At 41.5% G+C, this 27,176-nt stretch overlaps 1 protein-coding gene across 2 annotated transcripts in view; it reads right to left on the bottom strand.

Annotated features, from left to right (window-relative positions):
- LOC134343572 (cytoplasmic dynein 1 intermediate chain 1) overlaps positions 1 to 23,246 on the bottom strand; it is a 211,863-nt gene extending 188,617 nt beyond the window's left edge. Inside the window, exon 1 of one of the 2 annotated variants that reach the window (XM_063042317.1) lies at positions 23,092 to 23,246. The gene's annotated coding sequence lies outside the window, so the exon portion shown is untranslated. The remainder of the gene's footprint in view (positions 1 to 23,091) is intronic. The other variant, XM_063042318.1, reaches the window with a different exon arrangement.
- Positions 23,247 to 27,176: the final 3,930 nt, after the last annotated feature.

Raw genomic sequence — 27,176 nt, 5'->3', positions numbered from 1 at the left:
TGCCATCCAGACATTCCATACAAACACACTGAGGTAGTACAAAAGGACAAACAATAGCAGAATGCAGAACATAATTTTACAGAGAACAAATAAGGTGTAAGCACCATAATGAGGTAGATTGGGAGATCAAGTATTCAACTTTGACCAGGTGTTTTTCCACACAGGCACTGGTAGGTATATAGAATGAGCTGAGGGAGAAAGTAGTCAACTGAACAATTACATGGATAAGAAAAGTTAGAGGATATGGATGAAACAGGCAAATGGGAGACATGGTGTTCCCATTTTACTATTCAACATGCAAATAAGACTAGTTCAGGTAGTCAAGAATGGGTGAGTTTGGTCAAAATGCCTGCCTCCAGGCTGTAAAACTCTGTAATTATGTTTTATACTGTTGTACCACAACTCCCTCATCTTATATTTTGTCACACTTTAAACATCTTATGTAACTACACTGCTGCCTTCAGGATTCCACGAACATAGACACCAAGTCACTCTGTTTCTCAGCACTTCATAGCCTTGTTAGTCCTTCCTAAATGCATCACCTTTTTAAAGGGATAAATTATTTTTGGCATTGCCCTACTCATCTTACCAACTCATCAATATCATTCTGTAGCTGAAGGCTACACTCTTCACTACACTCACACCAATCTTCATGTCATCTACTAACTGAACCTCCCATATCCAAATTGTTAACATTTATGACAAACCAGGATCGCAGCCCCAATCCCTGAAGTGCACCGATGGTCAAAGGCGTCTGATCACAACCAGTCTCTATCTACCACAACCAATGTAATTTCAGATCTAATAAGCTCTTACTTTTTGGACCACTCCCCATGTGGGACCTTATCAAAAGGCCTTACTGAAGTCCATGTAGACTACATCAAACACACAAACTTTATTGAACCCCAGTTACCTCTGAAAAGTTCAATCATCAGTCAGAATCTCCACTTAGCAAAGCTATGCTGACTGTTCTTGATAACCCTGACACTCAGAAATCTTCCCGATAATTTCTCTAGCTCTCATGTTAGGCTCACCTGCCTGTAATTATCTGGCTTATCTTTACATTCTTTCTTGAACTGAGATAGCATATTTGCTGCTGCTTAGCCACCAGGCCACAGAAAATTTGAAAATCGCAGCCTCAGGAAATTCCTCCCTCTTCTCCTGAAGTAGTTGGAATTTTATCAATCTATCAGGCCTTTGGGATTTATCCACCTTTGAGCCCTCGATACCCCTTTCAAGTGTTAGTTTTTTTTTCTAGAATTTCACAGTTCCCCTCTCTGATCTCTTCAATTACACTGTCTTTCTCCTTAAATGAATAACTCTTGCTTGTATTCAACTAAGACCTCACCTACATTCTCTTACTGCACACGTTGATCCCTAGTGGCCCCTCCTCTTCCTTACCTAAACATACGTACAAAATGATTCAGGATGTACCTTAATCTTGCCCCCAGTGTTATTTAGTACCCACCTTTGCCCTCCTCAAAATGCCACCCATCTGAATTCCTGCAAGGCCTCTCCTTGATGTGTTAACACAGTATTTTAGGGATACGTTTATGACAGAATACACACACTGGCACCTGCACTGCAGGATTTTAAAATCTGCCAGCATACATTAAACTTCCAAAATTTAAAGAATCACAGTATGGTTAGAAAGGTTTGTTTCATACAAGGTGACACTGTGAATGGTGAAAGGTAATCCAGCCCCTACATTCATCTGAGCCTGCTGTTCACACCAGCTCTTTCCCCTCAACCAGGTCCAGTAACTCCAGGACAAGTCTAAAATGCCATCCGTTTGCCAACTCTCTTATCAATTCAGGGTAGCAAGAAAGAATATTCAGGAGTACCAGGCCTTATAACTTCAATTACCACATTGCTTACAACTTAGGTTTTGAATTGTAATGCAAAGCATTGCTACATAACTTTCAGTAACAAATAGTGCCCTTGATATAAAGTTGCTGAGTACTTTTCTGCACCTGGAATGGAATTATATAGTTTGTAAACCAGTAAAAAGTGTGAACATCCAAAACAAACAAATTCTAGTACACTGTGTGAAGGGACATAGTGCCATAAAAGTCAAGTGTGTTTTTTTTTGCTTTATCTGTGCTTGAAACCTCTTTGGCAATGGTAGTGGAGCAAGAGGGAAAAAATTAAGCACTTAATTTATAATTTTCCCATTCTTACAATGAAAATTGCTAGTGCAATCGACAAGCATGAGTGGTTGTGTCTATTTACTGTAATTTCCAAAAATTATGTAAAAAAATCAGATGCATTGCAGCATTTATCTGGAAAGACAGACAACTTTAGATCAATTATATTGAATTTGATAGCAATGCACGTGGTCAGGAATCAGCTTGCAATAAGAACACACAAAATGTTAAAACAATAAAAAAGGCATTCTACCAACACCCTTCCCACCATCTGGGATTTCAAACACCATCCATTTGAAGCACTTGTGCTAGATTTAATGTAATATGGAGCAAAATATCATCTATTGGAGGAACTCACAAGGACAGGCAGCACATGGGAAAAGCAGTAATGGTTGATGTTTTAGGTTGAAGCCCTGCAGAATTCATAGTATACTGTACTTACTGTTTGTTCACAATAAATTCGCCATTGTGGAGGACGGCTCATACACTATTTAGGCTCCATTGCCCCATCATGTTAATTCCCTATTTCATTCTCACATTGGCTTTTGTTTTTTGGCCCACTATATTGTTCATTAACTGCTATAATCTCCATGAGATTAGACATGGCAACGAACACTTTCCTTCATTCATGTGCCTCATTACCACCACTATAATTCTGGCCCAGTTCTAGCTTACTGTCTAGCTGGAGGAAGTGTAATGCTGCCGGCCTTTAACCAGGAAACTGGGCACAGTTGCAAGGAGTCAAGCTTTGTCTGCAACACAGAACAAGGCCAAAGTCACCTTATGTCCTAGGAAATCAAATAACCTCAGAGGTTAGGGTTATATACCAACATAAACAGTCAGACTTATTTTCGACCGCTTGCATTTGCTCATAGGCAGTCTGCTTCATTTAATCCTAGTGCTGCCGGACAATAGCTGCTGGCTCTGCAACTTTCATGTTAAAATGTGGTTATTTGCATTACTGCATATTAAGACTGAAAGCATTGTGTTTTTAAATAAAGGCAGCAGGTAAATATAAATATTAATTTAGCATCTTAGACAAGGCTGTCTAATGCTTTTATCCTGCTAATCATGCTATGCATTATTCAGTAACATACTGTACAATACCATTACACTACACAGACCTGAGAATGAAGTATTCAAAGTCAGCAGCAGAATGGCAACCAGAGAAGCACATTATATCCCAAAAAACTGAATAAAACAGTACAATGACAAAGCTGAAACAAATGAACAAACTACATCTGTGATTTCCCAATTACACTCTAACCTCACATTAAAAAGTTACTTGACAGGAAAAGATCAGTCCATAAGGAATGATTTTCCATATCTTCATTCCTATATTTGTGGATCTTCTGGCCACCTTTTGTAAAAAAAAAGGATCATGAACGTCGTTAAGGTCCCCAATTAATCCCACATTGCATTTCTAAAGATGTATTTATAATGTTGCAAAGAAAAACAAGGAAAATACTGTGAATTCTGGTTAATTGGGCATTCCATTTGTCAGGGCAGTCGCTTATTTGGAATAACTCTTAAAGAACAAAAATTAATTGAGAAAATAGCCGGGTTTCCCTTCGTTTAGTTGTGAGACTAAGCTGCTTAATTGGGACCGGAAACTGTTACCAAACAGTTTCTAACTAGTATTAGGTGCATGCACTTGTGTAGCCATAAGACACTACATCATACTTAGGGCAAACAGATTTTTAAAATAGCATTGGTTGCGTATTTGTGTTCAAAAAGCAGTGATTTTTTTCACTGATAGTTGGCAAGCAATAATCAGCAAGACAACTCAGAACTGCTTTGCTCACTGCAGTTTCAAACATTTAGGCTTAAAGATGTCAGAAACAGCTGGGAGTGAAAGTGAACTTATTTCACTACTTCAACAAAAGATATTGACAATCATTGTGAATGTTACAATGAACATGAAGATTTGGAGGATGCAAATGTCAAATGGATTGTATGAAAGCAGTCCATTATCTGTCCAGAGGGGTAGCACCTCTGGTGAAGGGGCTTACCATGTCCACCATGGGGCTGGTCACTCAACTTTGGTCCTCACCAGACACTCAGCCCTCACTTGTGGCTCCAAGTAGCTGTTTGCATGCAACAGCAGCCACACCTCGGTACACCACTGACAGGCAGGCCAAACCAGCTGAGGGTAGCTGTCGGATCTCATGCCCCAGTGAGACAGGGACATGCTTGTCCTAGCATGTGAAACCAGCTCTGATGTACTGTGAGATCAAACGGCCAGGAAGGCAAATTCGCAACACTTCCTGGAGAGTGAAAGGCATCATCAAAGCAACATATCAATTTTATGTCTATTCTGTATTTTGTGATGTGATTATTATGGGTAATCTGTCACATGGTAGAAGCAAATGAGTGTGGTTACATGTTCATGCTTTGGGTTAGTTAGTTGGGAGTGAGCAAGGGGGAAATGATTGTTTTTGTTGACCACTCATTATGCTTCGCTAATTGGAATGCTAATTTAGTTCAATTGCTAATTATACTCAGTTATATTGCTAATTAGAATGTTTAGTTACGCTATTTGAATGCAAAGATCGCTAATTTAGATTTGTTGTTTTTTAAAAAAAAATTGATACAAGATTTCATAATAAAGGATCGAATGTATCTTTTTGGAAATTCGTCATACGGTGTCAATTGCCCTGGCTTAGTTTCTCAGCGGTTTTGGTTTGTTTTCAAGTAACCGCTACATTCTGTCAACGAGTTTTATCAAACAAACAAAGGATTGCCTCGGACCCCTTAGCAAAGTTAAATCATAAGACTCAACATGTCAGAAACAGAAGCAGTTTGTGGTCGGATTATCTGTGAGCTTTTGTTGATTCATGCTGTGTGTTTGTGATTTGAACACAGTTTTGGATTGTCAGTGCTGCCTGTCCAGTGGGGACCATTGTTCAATCATGTAGTGTTTGCCTAAGGGTCCATCACTTTGTTTCTTGGATATGCTGAACTATTCCAGTTGCCAACATTTGAATTGAAAGCTGTTTGTTCCTAATGGTTTGTTTGTTGACTTGGTTTATTGAATCAAATATTGCCAGTGCTGCAGGCAAAGAAAGAGTTAATTGCAAGTCGTTGAACTAGAGAAAGTAACACAAGTGTATCAAGGCAACCTCCCGGGAGTGCAGGCTTGCAAGAGAGAAATTGAAGCGAAAACTAAGGCTAATCCAAATGAAAGTTTTCAAAAGGAGTGTGAACCAAATGTGATCAAAATTAAAGGTTTAATACCATCAACTAATGAAAATTAAAGAAAATGCCTTACAAGTGCAACCTCATCTTGAGGATTTCTCTCATCTGTGAAGCTGTTGCTATGCAATATCACATACTAATTTTATTACTTCCCAAGGCTGAACATGAAGAACAGAACCAATGTTTTTCAAACATTGATCGCTTTTGCAGTGCATTCATAGAGGACACGAAAAATGGTTGACCCGAATATTTTATATTGAAGGTCATGTTGCTGCAATAACTGAATACAGTCGGCCCTCCTTGTCCGCGGGGGATTGGTTCCGGGACACCCCGCCCCGCCCATACCAAAAAACGCGGATGCTCAAGTCCCTTATTTAACCTAACTCAGTGCGGGTGGATTTTAGGATCCGGGGGAGCTCAGGACCTGCTGCCCACGGCTGCTGCTGAATCCACAGTGTTTCTGTTACGTTGGCAGAAAAACGATCACAATTGAAAATAAAGTGGAAATAATAAAGCAATTGGAAAGAGGCAAAACTCCATCGGTCATTGGAAAAGCGGTAGGCTATAGTCGGTCAACGATCGGAACAATTTTAAAGGATAAAGTGAAAATAATGGAGCTTGTGAAAGGCCCTGCCCTGATGAAAGCTACAATTATAACTAAGCAACGCAGTGGTTTAGTTATTGAAATATATACGTTCCTTAATTGTTGTATATGCTCAAAAAGGTCAAATATATACAATATACTAAGACAAACGTTTGACTAACTGAAGCTAAATAATACTGTATGTACCTGTTCCGACTTATAAAACCTAATACAAAGTAAATGCTAGGTAAATAGTTGTTTTACTGTATTGTTTACAGAATAATGACAAGAAAAAAGTCTGTACATGCTCAAACAACAAGTACTGGAGAGAGAACTTCCGGTTTTCCCGATCCGCTGTTGGTTGGATAAGGAGGGCTGACTGTACATTGTCTGATGGAAAGTGAGACAATGTTTCTCAATTTTCAAGGCATGTTTTGAGTGCAGAGCAGGTGACCCACAGAATGATGTGAAACCCAACGCCAGTGTGTCTAACGCCAGCGCTCAAAGTTCTGTTGCAGTAAGAAAATCTTCTGGATCTACCTCCCCTGCATGCATTGAAACACAAGCCGATTTAGCTGCATTAATCACACATCGATGATTATTGAAGGACAAGCATGCACTGGAAGATTGAGCTGTCCCTCTCAGAACGGCTATGGAAAAGGAAGGAAGAGTTTAAGTTGGAAGAAGAAATTGTTACACATGTGGCCAAAGTTAGTGTGGTGAGTGCCTATGTCATATTGAATAGCTGAAGGTGCTCATGGGGACATTAACCTACTGCACGGAAACACCCGTTTTCAGTGATAAAGGTCAAAGTAGTACTATTGATATTATGAGGAAGCAAAATAAAATAACAACCATTTTGATACAATAGCAACACATTTCATTTTTGTCTAAAAGATTCAAATCTTCGATGGAAAGCCATTGCAGTATCATGCATTCATGAAGGCTTTTGAAAACAGTGTTTAAAAAGCAAGACCGACAGTTATACTGAGTGCCTCCATTTCCTTGAACAGTACACTAGAGGTCACTCTTGAGAACATAACAGAAGTTGCCAACATGCTGAGCCTAAGAAGGGGCATCTAAAAGTTTAGGCTTTACTACAGGAATATTTTAGTACTGAACAGAAAATTGCATCTGCCTACATGCAAAAGGCTCTTTCTTGAGTACCTATCAAATTTGAAGACATGAAAGCTCTCCAAGACTAGTCAAACAACAGGAATTCTGCAGATGCTGGAAATTCAAGCAACATACATCAAAGTTGCTGGTGAGCGCAGCAGGCCAGGCAGCATCTATAGGAAGAGGCGCAGTCGACGTTTCAGGCCGAGACCCTTCGTCAGGACTAACTGAAGGAAGAGTCCTTCAGTTAGTCCTGACGAAGGGTCTCGGCCTGAAACGTCGACTGCGCCTCTTCCTATAGATGCTGCCTGGCCTGCTGCGCTCACCAGCAACTTTGATGTATGTTCCAAGACTAGTCATTTTTCTTACAGGCTGTTGCAATGCCATGAAAGAGATTCAGTACTTGCTCGAGTTGGACATGCCTGCTAATATGCCTACTGTCATAAAGAAATTGCACAAAATGCTTAGGGATAAATAAAGAACGGTAGTCTGTGAACTGCAAGAAAAACACAACTATAAGGTTACTTTCACTGACATTGTTGGTTTTATTGAAAGGCAAGTAAAGGTTGCTACACACTTGGTGTTTGGGAAGAAATACAATGCTCCATCACCTGCAGTAAGCAAAGGTGTATGCAAAACTAAGTCACAATTTTGTTCTTAAGCTAAAGGAAGCAACTTTGCCACTACTGTGGCCAACTGTGAGAGGTACAGCTAAAACTAACAGGAGAAAATCTGCAGATGCTGGAAAACCGAGCAATACACACAAAATGCTAGAGGAACTCAGCAGGCCAAGCAGCATCTACGCAAAACAGTATAGTCAACATTTCGGAACGTAGATGCTCGAAGTGGTCTCCCAGTCTACATAGGGTTCTCTGAACCAGAAAAAGCGGGCTCTCCCCGTGGCCACCCATTTTAATTCCACTCCTCATTCCCACTCCAACATATCAATCCATGGACTCCTCTACTGTCGTAATGAGGCCACACTCAGGTTGGAAGAGGAACACCTTATATTCCATCTGGGTAGCCTCCATCCTGATGGGATGAACATGGATTTCTCAACTTTCTGCAAATGACTCCCCGCTCCCCCACCACCTTTTTCCATTCACCATCCCCTTTTCTCTCTCTTACCTCAACTCCTTGCCCACCCATCACCTTCCTCCGGTGATCCTCACCTATTTCTTTCTTCCATGATCCTCTGTCCTCTTCAGATTTCCCCTTCTCCAGCCCTGTATCTCTCTCACCAATCAACTTCCCAGCTCTTTACTTCACCCCTCCGCCGTTTCACCTATCACCTTGTGTTTCTTCCTCCTCCCCACCCCCACTCCCCCAACCTTCTCACTCTGATTCATCTTCTTTTTCCCCAGTCCTGTTGAAGGATTTTAGCCTGAAACGTCGACGGTACTCTTTTACATAGATACTGCCTGGCCTCCTGAGTTCCTCCAGCATTTTATGTGTGTCACAAATCTAAATCTGAACCTGGAACTAATGGAGGGGAGATCATCTTGTCAGACAAAGGGGGTTTGTCTGTTCTGGGAGGGTGAACATACTTTGGATTTGTGTACTCAGCTGGAGAAAAAAAGGCTCGTAGTGAGAAGATTGCTTTCCTAAAAGAAAATGGTGTGTGCTTTGGCTGTTTTTGTCAGCAAGGATTGCAACAAGCGTCCTTCATGAGAGGTTGTGCAGTGACAGGCATCCCAACATACCTTACATTCACTCTAACGAAAAGAACGCTGAATCTAAACAAGCTGTGAAACAATCAGACTCAACAGTGAGTAGTGCTCTGGTACGCCATGGCCTTACAGGGGCTGGTGATCATGATTATAAGCTGCCCATAGTTCCAATACAAGTGAAGTCTACAAAGGGTAACAAGACGGTGGTTACTTATGCTTTCCTAGGTCAAGGAAGTACAGCAGTGTTCTGCACACTGGGCCTAACAAACAAGCTCAAACTCACATGGAAAAAAATTTAAGCATCCTCTTACACACTATGGGTCAAGAGCAAGTTGTAAGCAGCTACGTAGTTTCAGGATTAGAAGTGGCTGGCTTAGATAGTGAAAACTATTGTGACTATCCAACATCTATACACAGGGAAGAATGCAGGTCCAGAAAGAGAACATATCACAACAGATGCACCTCCAGGGAAGGTCTCACCTGAAAAATGTCCATTTGCCAGAGATTGATTCAGAAATTGAGCTGCTGATGAGGACAAAAGTGACTAAAGCATTGGAGCCGTTCCAAGTGATTTGAAGCGTCAATAATGAACCTTATGCAATTAGAACGCTACCTAATTAGTTTACTTTCGAAAAAGAAGCAAGTTAACGTGCTAAAATACGGGAAGATTGCTGAACAGCATGATCTAACTCCAAGAGGTTTACAAAGGATTTGTCATTTTGCACTGACCACACAGCTGTCATCTCTAAAGGTTATGCTGAAAGAGTGCCAGCTGAGGATCTGGAATGCAGTGATGGAAAGTCTGGTATATTCTGCATCATGGTGCTTATCACCCACAAAAAGGGGAACTTCGTATTGTGTATGACTGTGGAGTGACTTCTCAGGGAATATCACAATGCTCAGCTTTTTACAGGGACCAGATCTTACTAGCTCACCGATCGGAATCATTACTAGATTCAGAAAAAAAGCCAGTGGTGATCATGGCAGATACTGAGTCAATGTTTCATCAAGTTAAAGTACCAGCAGAAGATGCAGATCTGCTGAAGTTTCTCTGGTGACCTCAAGCCAAAGTATGGTGGACTTTAGAATAATGGTACATCTCTTTAGAGCAACATCACCAGTCTATGCCATTAGAAAAAGCACCGAAGACAATGGAAGAACAATCCAGCTGTGAGACAGTGGATAGGGTTTTGCATTGCTTCTATGTTGAAGACTCCTTTGTGGAAGAAGTGCTGTCCCTCTATCATGATCTTGTATCCATTTGTGCCAAAGGCAGCTTTCAACTCACAAAGTGAGTAAGCAACAGATATAGCATGCTAGCAGTGATACCAGAAAAGCAACAGTAAAAGACATGAAGGATTTGGATCAAAATGTACCTTCGGTGGAGAGATTACTGGGTGTGCAATGGTGCATTCAGTCTGATACTTACAAGTTTAAGATTACGATTCAAGATAGACCACTCACCACTCGGGGGATTCTCTCCACATTTAGTTCCATTACAATCCCTTGGGAATCTTGAGTCTGGTAGTGCTATCTGCTAAGATCCTTCAAGATCTACATAAGAAAGGGACTTATGTAGATCTTATGTAGCTAGGATTAGTTGCTCATGAATGGACAAACTAGCTGAAGAACTCTGCCAGTTGGAAGACTTCAAGGTTATTAGATGTTTGAAACCCCTGGTTTTGCGAGAAGTTAGTGCTGCACAGTTCTACCACTTTAAAGACACGAGCAAAGATGGCTATCTAGCAGTGTCCTACTTCTTGCTGCACAATGCTTTTATCATGGGAAAATCGAAGTAGTTTCTATCCTTTGTATGGAGCTCACTGCCACTACAATGACATGCTGTATAGATGCACTGTGGAGGAAGTTTTACAACTCAGTGTTTTGGATCAATAGTACTTCTGTGCCTAAATATATCAAGAATCAAACTTCCAGATTCTGAACCTTCGTTGCAAGTGGTATCAGAAATTCTTAAGGTCTCACAAACATCTCAATGGAGGGATGTAAACACTTCAAGTAAGCTGGCAGATATAACCTCTAGAGGGTCGAAGAATGAGATAAGGGTATCATGCCTCGGTATCTTCTTCAGACAAAGGAAATGGCCTGTGAATCCCAATTGTTCTGGAGAACTTCTGGGAGATTATCTGGAAGCCAAGAAAAGTGTTATAATGAATGCCATGCAGATTGAAGAGGATGTGGATGCAGCAATATGTATTTTCCATCACTTCTCATCTAGACCCATTTGAGGATGACAATGTCCTTGATTCTTAGATTTAAGAACCTGCTTGTTTCTTTGTCGGAGAGGCATCAATTGAACATCGCTCCTACTCAGTCTGACTTGGATGAAGAACAACAAGGGTATTTTTTGGAGAGAGAGAGAGAGAGATGGAGAAGGCTAAAGGACAGATCGGTCAAGACTGTCTCTCAGTGGAGGAGCTCAGAAAGGCCAAATTCGAGATCATTGGGCTTTGCCAAAAGAAATTTCCATTTGAATTCTTAACTTGCAAAGGGAAGAGAGTATGGAAAGGATCATCCATATTTTCAAAGCAACATACATATACAAAATGCTAGAGCAGTGGTCCCCAACCTCCGGGCCATGGACCAATACATTGCCGCGAAGAATGCAGCAGTGGCTGGAACACACCCAGCACATCTTTAAGAAAAAAGCAGAAATAAACAAGCTAATTAATTAAGTGCCACCCGGCACGTAAATGTCGACCCAGATCAGAGGCAATTGCCAATTGCGTCGCCTCTGATCTAGGCCAACATTTACATGCCAGGAGGCACCTAATTAATTAGCTTGTTTATTTCTGCTTTTTTCTTCAAGATGTGCTCCATGCGTTCCAGCCACCACTGCACCGCTACATTCTTCACGGCAATGTATCGGTCTGCGGCCCGGAGGTTGAGGACCACTGTGCCAGAGGAACTCAGCAGCCCAGGCAGCACCTATGGAAAAGAGTAAACAGTCGACGTTTCAGGCCGAGACCCTTCATTGGGACTGGAAATGAAGGGAAGAAGTCAGAATAAGATGGAGGGAGGGGAGGAAGATGCACATGGCGGCAAGTGATAGGTGAAAGTGGGAAAGGGGGAGGGGATGAAGTAAGGAGCTGGGAAGTTGATTGGTGAAAGAGATAACGGGCTGGAGAATGAAGAATCTGATAGAGGGTAGAGGCCATGGAAAAAATGAAAGGTGGAGGAGCACCAGAAGGAAATGATGGTCAGGTGAGGAGATAAGGTGAGAAAAGGAAACAGGAATGGGGAATGGTGAAAGTGGAGGGTGGCGGGGGGGGGGCAATTACCAGAAGTTCAAGAAATCAGTGTTCTTGCCATCAGGTTGGAGGTGCCTTATATGTAATACAAGGTGTTGGTCCTCCGACCTGAGTGTGCCCTTATTGTGGCTGTAGAGGAGGCCAGGAACTGACATGTCGGAATGGGAATGGGAAGTAGAATAAAAATGGGTGGCCACTGGAAGATCCCGCTTTTTCTGGTGGACAGAGCATAGGCGCTCGTCTCACCAATATAAAGGAGGCCACATCGGAAGCAACGGATACAGTAGATGACGCCAACAGACTCACTGGTGAAGTGTCTCCTCACCAGGAAGGACTGATTGGGACCCTGGATGGCAGGGAGGTGGTGTAGGGGCAGGTGTAGCACTTGTTCCACTTGCAAGGATAAGTACCAAAAGGGAGATCAGTGGAGTAGGATGAGTGGACAAGAGGGTCTGTGGAAAGTGGGAGGGGGTGGGAGTGGGGAGGAGAAGTGGTGCTTGGTGGCAGGATCCTTTAGGAGATGATAGAAATTACAGAGAATTTGGATGTGCAGGCAGGTGGGGTGGAGGGTGAGGACAAGAGGAACCCTGGGGTGGCGGTGGGAGAATGGGGTGAGGGCAAATGTGCAAGAAATGGAAGAGAACATAACAGAACAGTCCAGCACATAACTCTCCTCAACTTCTGCCATTCCATTTTAAAAACCCTTCCACACAGGTCTCCTTTCATTATTGGATATAACAGACAACCAACCATTTTCACCAAGTGTCTGCACTGATTTTTCATTTCGTCTCTCAAAAGAACACGGAACTGTACACCAGATGAATTCCTTCACTGATAACTATTAAGAACCAAGTTTTACAGCACTGTGGCAATATTGGTAGTGTTCTAATTTGTTCTGTATTTCATTTAAATATATAATTTGTAACTCCACTAAATGGTAGTTTGTCTTTTTCTTAAAAAAAACCTTTTTAAATATTTCCAAGCAACTTTGGCTAACTGGGGCAGCCGCTTAATTGGGCCAAAATGTAGTCCCATTGTGTCCCAATTAACCAGCATCTACCTGTATTTGAATTCTTATAGTTTGTATCTTAAAGCAACAAGGCAGAGATAGTGCTGACGTAGGTCTTTTTTTATAAAACCCTACTTGAAACAATTGTATTAATTCATTGGATTCCAGTTAACTGGCACACATCAGGACCAGTACATTTTGCTCCTAATAAGAGGCTGTCCCAATTAGCAGGTTTCATGGAAATATTTAAAAAGGCATATTAAAAAATTAACTGATTATGTATTTAAATGAAATACAGAACAAATCAGAACATACTAAAACTACTACAGTACTATAAAACTGTATATTCATTCTTAATAGTTATCGGCAGAGAAGTTCAGTGTACACTGACATGACGTGTTCGTTTGCTTAACTGTAAATGAACATAATCAGTGCAGACACCTTGTCAGATAGTGGACTGCCTTCAAACAATGGTTTCAACTATTGCATTTTCCAAATCTTCATTTTCTTGTATCATTCAAATTGTTCACAGTTCTTAATTTGCTGAAGTAGCAAAATCATTTCATTTTCACTCCTGGCCGTTTCTGGCATCTCCAAGCCTGAGTGTTTGAAGCCGCAGTGACAAAAACAGTTCCGAATCATCTTTCGGCTTATTACCCGCTAACTATCAGTGACAAAGGTCACTGCTTTTTAAACACAAATACATACACTGTTCGCTTTAAGCATGGTGTAGTGTCTAATGGCCACATGATGTGCCCACAACTAACACCAGTTAGAAACTGCTCAGCAACAGTCTCCCGATAAGCGGTGGCCCCGCTTAACTAATGGCCCAATGAACTGGAATCCGCTGCACACACAAAAGAATATAGTGCAAAAATTTTGCAGTAATGTTAACATTTTTAAAAATTCAGAGCACTGTAGCCACTCACATGCCCTCCCCCCTCAGGGTGATACACCCTTTCATGATTGCATCACGGTGACCAAGTTCAAAGCAGCTTCCAAACCAGACTGATTTTGTCATTTACTATATGAAACATGATCATAATCATATTTGACAATTAACAATTGGGATATTTTTGTACTCAAAGTCAGCTCTCACAATACTAATTTTGGGTGTCTGGGTTCATATTTGACAATTAACAATTGGGATATTTTTGTACTCAAAGTCAGCTCTCACAATACTAATTTTGGGTGTCTGGGTTCTCAATCCTCTGAAGCTTTTACCATCTGTGTGAATTACTTTGTTCCAGCAAAGGTGTTTGAGCATTCAGAGGTGTGTTGTCAGGTACAGAGTACACCTGTTATTAATATCCAACTCAATTGAACCATTTGTCATACACAAAATATTGAACAATGTCAGTGCAGTCACTGAAATTGTATCGAATCACCTGAATTAACAGTATAAAAATTTAATGTACTTTGAGAACAGCAAAAAATTTTGAAAGGGTCTACAAGAGAATGCTTACTTGTTTTGATCAACAAAGGCTTTTTATATCACCAGTATCATCTATCCAGTGATTCAGTTCACAGTTACATTTCAGGGATCTAAGCAGCCTTTCCAGGTCAGGCAAAGATTCACGTTTACTTTCTCCAACCTTGTCTACTGCAGTTGATGATCGTGGCATGACCATCAGCACAAACCAGGTGATCAATCTGCAAGGCATGTGTGTCTATCTGCAATGGCTATCCTAAGATGCCAGTTTCATGCAGTTTAAGTTCACCTTCCCATTCTCACACTGACTTGATCATCTTCAGCCTTGTCGACTGAGACCCACCACAAACTAGAAGGACGACACCCCATATTCCACCTGGGTAGTCCACAAACCAATGTATGAACATTAGATTTTCTAATTTCAGGTAACTGTCAAAATTGATGTTCCCTCCCACTGCCCCCCCCAACTTCAAATCCATTTTGGTCCCTTTTCCCTAGCATTTCCACGTCCCAGAATTAACCAGTTTCATCACCCTTTCCCTCTTAGTTCCATCCACTTAGCACCCATGTTTCATTTAGCAGTTCTTCCCCCCAAGTCCTCTTTCCACCATCCCCAAGTTCTGATTGCATCTGCCTTTCATCTCTCCCCTGATGGCTCCCATTATGATCTTCCTTAATGATCAGACACAAGCACTGGTAGTCTGTTCCAACTTATCACCCCCCACCCCCCAGATATCTCCACCTTCACTCTTCCTGTTCCCTACCTGGTTCCATCTGTCCTTCTTAGTCTGCCTCTATTTATCATCCATTTGCATCATCCCCCAACTCTGCCCCTCCCACTGCCCTATCTAGCCCAGTCTCCCCATCATTCTTTACATCCTCTCACTCCACCAATCACCTCTGGTCCCCTCTCACCACTCTTTATTCCAACTATTTCCCCTCTCCACTCAGCCCTGATGCAGGGTTTGACCCAAAATGCTGCCAGTTCTTTTCCCTCCATAGCTGCTGCTCGACATGCTGAGTTTCTTCAGCAGAGTGTTTATTGCTGTAGAATCTGGTATCCCTGGTCTTTTGTGTCTCAACAGTAGCAGCAATACAGTATTATCTAGTACAACGTTCAATTCTGAACAGGCCACAAACCCATACACACTACTTCACTACTTTGTTCTCAATTTGCACTACTTGTTTTTTTAAATTATACAGTGGATTCTGGTTAATTGGGGTACAGCAGGACCAGTACATTTTGCCCAATTAAGCAGCTGCCCCAATTAGCCGAAGTTTCATGAAAATAGTTAGAAGTATAATAAAGGGAAACTACCATTTAACTGAGTAACAAATTAGGTACCTCTACAGTACTATAAAAACTGTATTAGCTCCAAATAGTTATCGACTGAAGAATTTATCTGCCACGTTCTTTTGATTGACTGCAAATGAACAAAATCAGCGCAGACACCCAGTGCAGATAATGGACTGCCTTCATACAAAGTTTTAGACGATCACATTCTCCAAATCTTCATTCTCATTATAAGATTCAAGATGATTTTGGATATCTTAAAATACTTTGCAATTCCTAACTTGAAGTAGTGAAATCTTTTCATTTTCACTCCCAGCCGTTTCTAGCAAATCCAAGCATGAATGCTTGAAACCGCAGTGAGCAAAACGGTTCTAAATTGTCTTATTTCTCGCCAACTATCAGTGACAAAAATCACTGCTGTCTGAACACAAAGACATGCAACTGACACTATTTTAAAACTGCTCGCTCTAAGTAGTGTCTAACGGCCACACAAGTACACGCGACTAACACTAGTTGGAAATTGTTCGGCAATGATCTCCTGCCCCAATTAAACAAAGGGAATCCTGGTTATTTTTTTCAATTTAGTTTTTGTTCCTCAAGAGTTGTCCCAAATAAACGGCTACCTGGATAACTGATCGTGATTAAGAAAAGAAGTCATTTTTTAAAAAAACTTTGAACAACATGCAATGCTCACGCGGGCAGTGGTGGGCAGTGACCGAGCAGCCGCTAGCAATCCCATTAGCGGTCTCTCAGCCCAGTATGGCGGTGCACAGTAGGACCATGTTTATTTGGTTGAGCCATAGGAACAGGGCAGGCTGTTGATAATTGGTGAGAGCTGTCTCGCATGGAGGGGAGGACGATAGGCTGATAATCAGTGAGCACTGTATTGCACGGGGGTGGACGGTAGGCTGATATTTGGTGAGCGCTGTATTGCACAGAGGGGAGTACAGTAGGCTGATAATTGGCAAGTGCAGTATGCATGGAGGAGAGGAATGCAGGCTGATGAGTGTGAAGTGCGTTTTCCGAGCATTGAATGGACTCACCCAACTTGGGTCGTGACATCAGTCTCTCCCTCCCAAATCACCTCCCCCAACTTCCCGTTACACACCGCCAACTGATTTATGGGAACAAGCCAACTCTCCCAGTGTAGTAGAAAATTGAAGGGAATTGTCATTCTAAAGACAGCCCAGCATGGCGATTTTTGAAGGGGAGGTGTGAGATGAAAGAGAACGGTTCTAAGCCTAGGCTTAGGCCTGCGGACAATTCAGATAAGGTTAATGATGAAGAATTACGATCATCTGAGTCATTTCACTGCACTAGTGCAACAATGGACACAAAAAAAAAGTCCATCTTTACAATGAAAGCTACTTATCAATGGGTTTTATATGGACTGGTGATCCAAGTTGTCCTATCCCATTGTGTCTCGTCTGTGGCAAACAACTAACAAATGTAGCAATGGCTCCAGCAAAATTGAAGACACTTAACTACAAATTACATCCATATGACACGTAAAAGTGCTGATTATTTTAAATGGTTATTGGAATTTCAAAGAGTTAAGCTTTTAAAAATAAAGTCACAGTCAGTAAAAGGAATCAGGAAGCAAGTTACTTAGTAGCTTTAAGACCAGTTCACTTGAGAATGTTTAAAAAACTGAAAACCTGGACAAAGAATTGAATTGAACTGACTTTATTTCTTACATCCTTCACATACATGGAGTAAAAATATCCATCTAAATGTGCAATTTATAGTAATTTGTAATAAACAGTACATACAACAGGACAGTCAACGTTACATAAAAATACAATTGTATCAGCATGAATTAATCAGTCTGATGGCCTGGTGGAAGAAGTTGCCCCCCACCCCCCACCCCCCACCCCCCTGAGCCTATTGGTCCTGGCTTTCATGCTGCAGAACTATTTCTCGGATGGTAGCAACTGGAACAGATTGTGGTTGGGGTAACTCGGGTCCCCAGTGATCCTTCAGGCCCTTTTTTCACACTTGTTTTTTGTAAATGTCCTGAATAGTGGGAAGTTCACATCTGCAGATGCACTGGGCTGTCCTCACCACTCTCCGCAGAGTCCTGCGATTGAGGGAAGTACAGTTCCCATACCAGGCAGTGATCCAGCCAGTCAAGATGCTCTCAATTGTGCCCCTGTAGAAATTCCTTAGTATTTGGGGTACCATAACAAACATCAACCATCTGAGGTGCTGTTGCGCCTTTTTCAACACAGTCAGAATGTACAGACCACACGAGATCCTTGGTGATGTTTATGCCAAGGAACTTAAAACTATTCACCCTCTCTACCCCGGATCCATTGATGTCATTAGGGGTTAGCCTGTCTCCCTTCCTCATAAAGTTGACAACCAGCTCCTTTGTTTTTGCAGCATTGAGGGAAAGGTTCTTTTCGTGACACCACTGTGTCAGGGTGAAGACCTCTACTCTGTAGGCTGCCTCGTTATTATTTGAGATAATGCCAATCAATGTAGCATCATCAGCAAATTTAATTAGCAGATTGGAGCTGTGGGTGGCAACACAGTCATGGGTATACAGAGTGTAAAGGAGGCGGCTTAGGATACAGCTCTGAGGGTTACTTGTGTTGAGGATCAGAGGGGCCAAGGTGAGGGCGCACACTCTTACCACCTGCCGGTGATCTGACAGGAAGTCCAGGATCCAGCTGCACAAGGCAGGGTGAAGGCTGAGGTTTCTGAGCTTCTTGTCAAGCCTGGAGGGAATTATGGTGTAGAATGCTGAACTGCAGAGCACACCAGTCTCCTGCTACATACAAAAATCCAGTGGCTTAGCAGAGGAAGAGTTCTCAACAGGGTGTCTGAGCTGCAAGGTGGATTGCAGGAGTACTTTCAAGAAAATAGGTCAAATTTTGCTGGGCGCTTTGAAGATGAAGAATGGCTGCACACATTCGCCTACTTACCAGACAATTTTCATCACATGAGCCAGCTAACAAGTCTCTGCAAGGCCCTGGGGAAAATGTTTTGACTTCAAGTGACAAGATTCTTGGATTTAAAAGGAACCTGAATCTTTGGAAAAATGATGTTGCAAAAGGAAATCTTGAAATGTTTCCACTGCTGCTTGGGCTTGAGAGTGAGAAAGGATAATAAAGCCTTGAGTCTTTAAATTAAAGAACTGCAGAACAAAACTGAACAGTATTTTTCCTCCCTTTCAACACAATTGTATGATTGGGTGAGGAACCTTTTCTCTGAATCTTCCGCTCAGCCTGAAAACTTGACTTTGAGAGAAGAACTTTGCGAGCTGCAGTCTGATTATGCATGCAAGGTGAGATTTAGTGACCTGCCCCTGGACAAGTTCTGGATTTCTACGCAAGAGTATCCTGCTATTCATGGGAAAGCAATGAACATTTTGCTGCAGTTTTCAACTTGTTACATGTGTGAGAAAGTTTTTTTCTTGTTTAACAAGCATCAAGAGCAAGAATAGAAATTGTCTCATTTCCGTTGAAGGTGAAATCCATGGGTGCTCATCTCAAGTTTGACCTAGAATTGAAAAATCGTTTGCCTTGAGTTTTTAAAATTTATGAAAGGAAAAGAGATTAATTTCAAGAAATGTAAGCTAAACTACCTGGTTTTTCCCCAAGAAAGGTTGGCTAAAATTTCATTTTCTACTCAAAAGAGCATTGACAGCTATTTTCGGATTACTGTATTATATCTACAACTTACTGATCACACTAATGTACTGTGAGCTGTGGACAATCTTTTTTATGCAGGGGTTCCCCCGAGATCTGAAAATTGTTTCAGGGGTTCCTCCAGGGCAAAATAAGTTGAGAAAGGCTGTTTTAAACTATTCTGGCCAAAATATCTTTTTTCTGCTGTAGCAATTGTTATAAAGGTACGGTTGAATTGGTGCATTGAGTTGTTTAAACATCATGACATCTCATTTGCAATCTGCTGTTTCAGGTTTAGTACTTACTGCATTTCATTCCTCTATTGCTGCTCATCAACTCAAAACTTCATCACACAAATACTTCATTCTTTCAAAAGAACTTAAAACCCACTAAAATACATCGAATCACATTGTGCCCTTCTCTATGCAAGTTTCCCTGTTTCAGAAGCAGTATTACAAAGGAAGTTTTTTTTTGTTGTTAACAACACGTGAATGCCACTCAGAATGTCTGCATCTATTTCCATTGTTAATTACCATTGACTGAGGAGGCTTTAACTAGTGAACCACATTGATGTGCTGGAGTTAGACATTCCTCTGAATGGGCAAGGCCTGCAGATTTCCTATCCTGAGTAACATTAATAAACCACAGATAATCAACCAAAACAGAAACACTTCACGATATTGTGGCTGCCCTTCAAATCCTTGGAGGAAGAATTCAAGGTAACAAGAGCCAGAGAAGTGATACAGTATAGGGACTCAAGTGACCCGAAGGTGGCTACAGCAGGGATCCAAGTGAGGACTGGCAGGAAGTGGAGGGCAGAGGAAGCTGTTCAGGAGGCAGAGGCGAGGCTGCGTCACAGGAGGCTGGTGGGAATGGTCACACAAGGCCAAGCCAGGCTGGGATCCTTTCCAACTCCCCAAATGGACACCAGAGGGAAGGAAAGGTGTCATCTAGATCAAGAGGAGATGAGAGCAGTAGTGGAGGAGACGAGAGCCTGCAAGGCAGTGGGAATGAAGCAACAGGGAGCTTGGACAAGATGGGAGAATGCGGTTGAGAGGAAAGTGACCTGGGCTGATCTTTGGAAAGCCGAACCACACCGCATCCAATTTCTCATCCAGGCAGTGTACGATGTGCTTCCAAGCCCATCAAACCTGCACACATGGGGCAAGGCAGAGTCATCTGCGTGCCCACTGCACTCCAAGCGAGGAACTCTGGAGCACATCCTCAGCGGCTGTGCAAGGGCACTTGGTGAGGGACGGTACAGGTGGAGGCATGATCAGGTCCTGAAGACCATTGCTGAAGCCGTCAGCGCAGGAGTTGAGTGGGCAAAGCAGTCCCGACCCTCCAAGCAGACCATTGCCTTTGTCAGAGCTGGGGAGCAGCCAATACCTGCCAAAAGAACATCTGCAGGCATTCTGACCTCTGCAAGGGCCTGGCAGCTGTTGGTGGACCTCGAAGGGCAGCTGAAGTTCCCCAACCATATCGCAGCCACCACCCTGCGACCAGACATTGTCCTAGTGTCTGAGTCTACTAAGCAAGTGGTGCTGCTGGAGCTGACAGTCCCATGGGAAGATAGCTTGGAGGAGGCCTTTGAAAGGAAGCTCTCCAAGTACGCAGGACTGGTCAGCAACTGTCAGCAGGCTGGATGGAGAGCGCAGTGTCTCCCAGTGGAGGTTGGTTGTAGGGGATTCATAGCCCGTTCTTTAGTTAGAGCCTTCAGCAATTTGGGCATTGAGGGAGAGAAGAAGAGAGCCATCCGCAGTACCACCGATGCAGCAGAGAGGGCCTCAAGATGGCTGTGGCTCAAAAGAGGGGAGCCATGGAGTCATAAGTAGCTAGCCATCTGGACACAAGCTGGGGTCTGATCAGCCCCGGCTGGGTCACCTGGAGGAGGTTGTATGATGTTGAAAGACCCGAAACACCCGATGATTCCAGGAACATCACTGAAGATGTGTCCAGAAGCATCAATAGATATATGTACACAGCTAAGATTTTCTTTCCAATTCAGTTATTTAAATGGCTGTAGTAAGATTCTACAGATTTGATCTGATCAACAGTCCAGGACTCTGTTACTACAGTAATTTAACTACAATGCTAACATACAACACAACCTTTAGGATTGAACATTACTTCAGCCCTTTATAAAGCTCCTATAACCTGGTATCTGATTATTCAGAAATCCAAATTCTGGATTATCAGGTGGTGTTTCCCAGGCTCCTTGAAACATTCAGTGACCCACTCCCCGAAAATCTACTAGTTACTGGAAATTTTATTAGACTTCATGACATTTGAAAAACACAACTTTCACAGAAAATAGGCTCTTTTGCCTATCACATCTGTGCCAACTATCAAGTATCTCTCTATACTAATCTCATTTACCAATATTAATGCACTGGCAATTCAGGTCTCACCCAGATGCTTCTTACATGTTGTGGTTTACCTTCCTCCTCACCTTCTCAAACAGCGTATACCAGATTGTAAATCATGGGGGAAACTGGGGCATAAAAAAACCTTCTGATCCCATTAAACCTCTTACTGCTCATCCGTGTCCTCTGGCTTCCGAGGCTTCTACCATGTGAAAAACTCGTGTGTGCCAATCAAACTGCTTACACCTTCTTCAGCTCCCTTCTCAGCCTCCTCCACTCCAAACAAACAAGCCCAGTTTATCCAGTTTCATCTCCTCAGAACTGTAACATTCCATCCCAGGCAACACGCAGTGTTGGGGCATTAATACCAGTAAACATTGAATAATTTGGGAAACTTACCAGTCCAACAAAGCAACTGGAGTTTTACTGTATCCAATTAATAAGGTACACCACAATAACTACTCAGATTGTACTTAACTCCAAGTCATTTGTTTATGAAGGGAAATGGACAGTCAACATTTCAGATCAAGATGGTTCACCTGGACTACAGCAGTTTGTTTCTTGCTGCAGATTCTGGCATTTGGTCTCACGTCTCAGGCTTTCTCATAAATATTTTGTCTGACACAAGTTTTTATTAAACCCACCCTTTCTTCTTCACCTCAAGGAAAGAAGAAATTTCATTCTATACCTTGTCAAAGGCTTTTGTAAAGCTAACTTCAATCACAGTGGTATTTGACTCATCCACCAACACTTCACGTCAAAGTCACTCTAATTAATATCCAGAGATTCAAATTATTTTTTTATCTCAGGGATATTTGGTTCCCTTAATTTTTAATTACCCTAAAATTTTCCTTTCAGAATATTAAACAAAATGGCTTCTGATTTGTCCAGCAAATTGGAAAGGCGCATTAATTATATTGGCTACTCTAGTACACACATACAAGGGGAGTGAAACGGTATTTTGGAACAGGGTGTTTTCTTTGATTAAGGGCATCAGACAGCCACTCCTGCACTTATCCACGGACAAGGATGGGGGGCGGGGGGGATGACATTTACAGACAAAGTGGTTTCATTGCAATCTGAAAAACTTACACTTTCGCCTATATGCATTCAATTGTTAAAACTGCTGGAAAAGACAGAGAAGTAATAAAATACTGAAGGCGTCAGATACTGCAAACATAGCAATATATAGGCTGGAAAATGCAAAAGACCCTAGCGCAACACAAAACAAGGCCAGACACACGCAGTTTCTTAAATAATCTCGGCTACCCTAAACAAAACAGTCAAAAGGATAATGAAATGAATTATGAGCAAGAAAAGGGATGGGCAAGAAAAATCACGATGATGCAGCAAGATTCAAATATTACCTTACCTATTTTAACCCAACTCACTTAAAATTATACTGGATGAACAACAGGGCATCTCCTGCTGAAAGGATGCTGGAATAGATAAATTGAGAAGGATGCACACACAGCCAGACACTTAGAGCCTGACCCCTCCCTCTCCGTCTGTAAGCAGTCAGCGGGCGCGCATGAGCATCACATTCGAATGATACCAGATGCAGATTCCCATTCTACGGCTGCGCCCCAGTCTATTGTTGCCGAGGCGCAGCTGCCGGCCAATCACCGCGTGGGAGCGGCCGCGCGCAGTGGGTGGCCATCGTGAGCACGTGCTTTCATCAGTGACCGGGAGTTTACTTTCGGCTTCAGTCTGCAAGGGGAATAATTTAATGCAGAAGAGTTCAAAATTATAACATTTTTAATTGAAAAAATTGGTAGCCGTCTTGTTTTGGAAGAAGAAATCAACATACTATGTATTACAGCGGAATGTATTTCATATTTTGTTGGTAATAAAATTAATTATGATTCGTATTGTATATTGATGTGGAAGGAGACTATAAAAGAAACCCATTTAGTCACAGAGAAAACATGCAAACTTTACGCAGCAGCAGTGGAAGTAAAACTGATTACCGCTCACTGAGATAATTATGCGAGCTGCCGCACCTGTCGCCCACAACAAGTTTTTGAGAACAGCAGCAGTCAACATGACAGAGATAAGTTACCAGAGTGAACAGAAACAAAAAATACATCTTAGTTCGTAGCTCCACAAATTTCTTCCCATAAGAACACAAACGGTTTCCTGATGATACAATATTTTTATATCTTCCATTACATTCTCAAACAATGCAACACGATTTTAAAGTCAGCATTTTTCTCTCAGTAAGGAGCCAGATTCTTACGTTAGTCTTACAGAGTTATGGATTGAGACACTTACTTTCCAGTATGCTCCTAATCAATACCTTATTTAACAACTTGTACTCAGATAACACTTTTGAATTATTAAATGTCTCAAGAAACTTATACAATCTGTGACATCAAGCCACATTAGGAAATGTAATGAGATATTACATCCAGTAACTTGATTGAAGAAAAGGATTATAATTGGTAGATAATTGTAAAGAGGGAATTCTAGATCATAAGGCTACAGCAACAAATAATGCAGCGATTAACAATGGAAATTCGCAGTAGGCTGAAACAATGATGTAGAGATCACAGTGGGTTATAGAGGAGGCTGCAGAGGTTGGGCGGTGACAAGAACAAGGGGCAGTTCTTAAGCAAGTATGAACATTGTAAAGTTGAGGCTTTGTTTAACAGCAACACACATAAAAGTTGCTGGTGAACGCAGCAGGCCAGGCAGCATCTATTGGAAGAGGTACAGTCGACGTTTCGGGCCGAGACCCTTCGTCAGGACTAACTGAAAGAACAGCTAGTAAGAGATCTCTTGAAATTCCAGCATCTGCAGATTTCCTCGCGTTTGCTTTGTTTAACAAATTGTCATGATATTGGGTTTGCTGACCGAAAAGTTCTGAACTTAAATGAAAACCGTAAGCCCTATCTGATATATATAGGTACGGATACCCTCACTAAAGGGAGGTTGTACCATATCCATCTACTCTTCAAAGACTAGTTCACTTCCCTGTTTGTCCTCCTAGGTGAGTTTAGATGCCAATACCCACTAGCAGTGGGTCCTCCTTCCCTACCAAGGAGGAGATACTTCCAGTTAACAAAGTAGTTTAAGCACAGTTTATTTATTTTAAGTTTAGAAACAGTTCTTAAAACATATTTAAAACTAAAGAAATCTGTTGTATAAAAGATTTCCAAATTACAAATGAATTCTGAAACACAAAGAATTTCCAAAACACAGATATAATACCTATAAGCTAAATAGACATACCGAGTTGCAGATGAACAAATCATCCATCACATGTCTTTATTTTAAGGTTACAGTATCTGCAGTTTTTTAAATTTTCATTTTCTGTAATATTCTGATCACATCTTTCATTCATTCACATGTTCATGGATATGTATCACCTTCCCTTCAGATAAAGGTCACAAGGAAAGGCCGGCTGAGTGGAAGGGGAAGATCATTTATCAAAGGCAAAGGGATGGATTCTAGTTCACCCTATGTTTTTGTCATTCTTCTTGCTGTTTCTTTGACCATTCCTAATAAGCCTGACTGCTCTCTTATATATATTTATATTCTTTTATACTTACGTTCTCTTATTTATATTTTTTTGCCACTTGGTGACTTAATTCCTTTTCATGCAGATGGTCTAAAACCTTCTGGAGCTCTCCTTGATTCTGAGCTCAAATAACTCATTAAGTATTCCCAATATTGTGGTTTCTGTGTAATTTTCTCTTTCACTCCATGCATCTCTGAAAACTCGAAATATTGTTACCCTTATAAGTTTTTTTCATAAACACACAACAATGATGCATCAATGCCCATATTATACCCATATTAGTCCATCTATAAGATCTTTCTCCCGAAAAACAATTCTTGCCATTTTCTTGATTCAAGTCTGGGTCACTTCCTCCATCAACCTTAGTTCATTAGGTTAGCTGGTAATGTTTTTCACTGAGCTGAAGATAGTTCATTTCTTTCACAGGGTTGTTCATATTGCTTTGGGCAGTTTTATTCAAGTTTTCTGAAAACAAGTCTTGTAAATAAGTTACAGATTGTGTGTTATGAGGTAAGGAAAGACAAAGTTCTCCTGTGGAGGATTCTGTCTGTACTTTTAATTGGATGACCAGAAAAAGACATCAGAACATAAGGGTTGGTTATGTACCTCCCATGGCGGTGAACATTGGTAAGCTGGTGCCTGGCTCTCTGGTACCAACCATACCATCTGCATACGTTTCTTCCCATCTTGGTGATTTTGGACTCATACATTGTTAAGGATTAGAACTGACTGAGAAGAACTGACACATCTTCTCAACTGTTGTGTTTTCTCAGAAAACTTTAGCTGAGGAAGGGGCATCCAGTCAGTTCTGTTAGACCGCGGGATTTTGTCAACCAAATATACAGATAGTTCTTGTAACATTAAGTGTAACACAAATAACAGTATTAATAGGCCTAGTGGTCCTGTTTGTTACACTGCTGGAGTACCACAAACACAATATATACCTACTGTATTTCCAAATAGTGAGTGAATAGCAAAACACATTCCAAATAGTTCTACCTTGTAACAACACAATGCTTTGTAGGTCTTGGGGGCCAGTTACCAGTTTTGAAGAAATTACAACAGCATAAGTAGAAAAGTTGTCAGGAGTAGGGCATTCCCCAGAGGTAGCCATCTTCTCCTCCTGGTAAGTATTTTCCCATTGTAAAATCAAAAGTGTAAACCATAATGATATCATAATGTCATTATTAAGGAACAGCATATTTACAAAGTACATTATCTCAAATCTTAAGAACCATATTATATAAAAAGTTAACCATGAGAGAAAGTAAGTATGTAATATCCAAATAAATGAGTGAGAAATCATTGGCAATGACTACTGGTGTTCCCCAGGGGTCAACGTTCAAATCACATTTATTATAAGCGTACATATATGTCATCATATATAATCCTGAGATTCATTTTCTTGTGGACATACTCGATAAGTCTGTGGAAAATAACCGCAACAGAATCAACGAAAGACTGCCTAACTGGGGCATTCAACCAGACTGCAGAAGACAACAAACAGTGCGATAGAGAAGAAGAAATAATAATAATAAATAAATCAGCAATCAAGAACATGAGATGGAGAGCCCTTGAAAGTAAGTCCATAGGTTGTGGGGGGCATTTCAATGCCGGGGCGTGTAGTTGAATGACATTATCCATTTTGGTTCAAGAGCTTGACATTTGAGGAGTAGTAACTGTTCCTGACTATGGTGATGTGAGTCCTGAGGCTCCTGTACCTTCCTCTTGATGGCAGCAACAAGAAGAGAGCATGTCCTGGATGGTTCGGGTCCCTGATTATTGATGCTGCTTTCCTACGCCAGTGCTCCATGTAGATGTGCTCAATGGTGGGGAGGGCTTTACTGTGATAGACTGGGCTGTATCCACTATGTTTTGCAGGATTTTCCATTCAAAGGCATATGTGTTTCCATACCAGACTGTGATGCAACCAG

This window comes from Mobula hypostoma, chromosome 3 (assembly GCF_963921235.1).
Source record: "Mobula hypostoma chromosome 3, sMobHyp1.1, whole genome shotgun sequence".
Lineage (NCBI taxonomy): Eukaryota > Metazoa > Chordata > Chondrichthyes > Myliobatiformes > Myliobatidae > Mobula > Mobula hypostoma.
The sequence above is the reverse complement of the archived record's forward strand: the minus strand, read 5'-3'. Positions and strand labels throughout refer to the sequence as shown.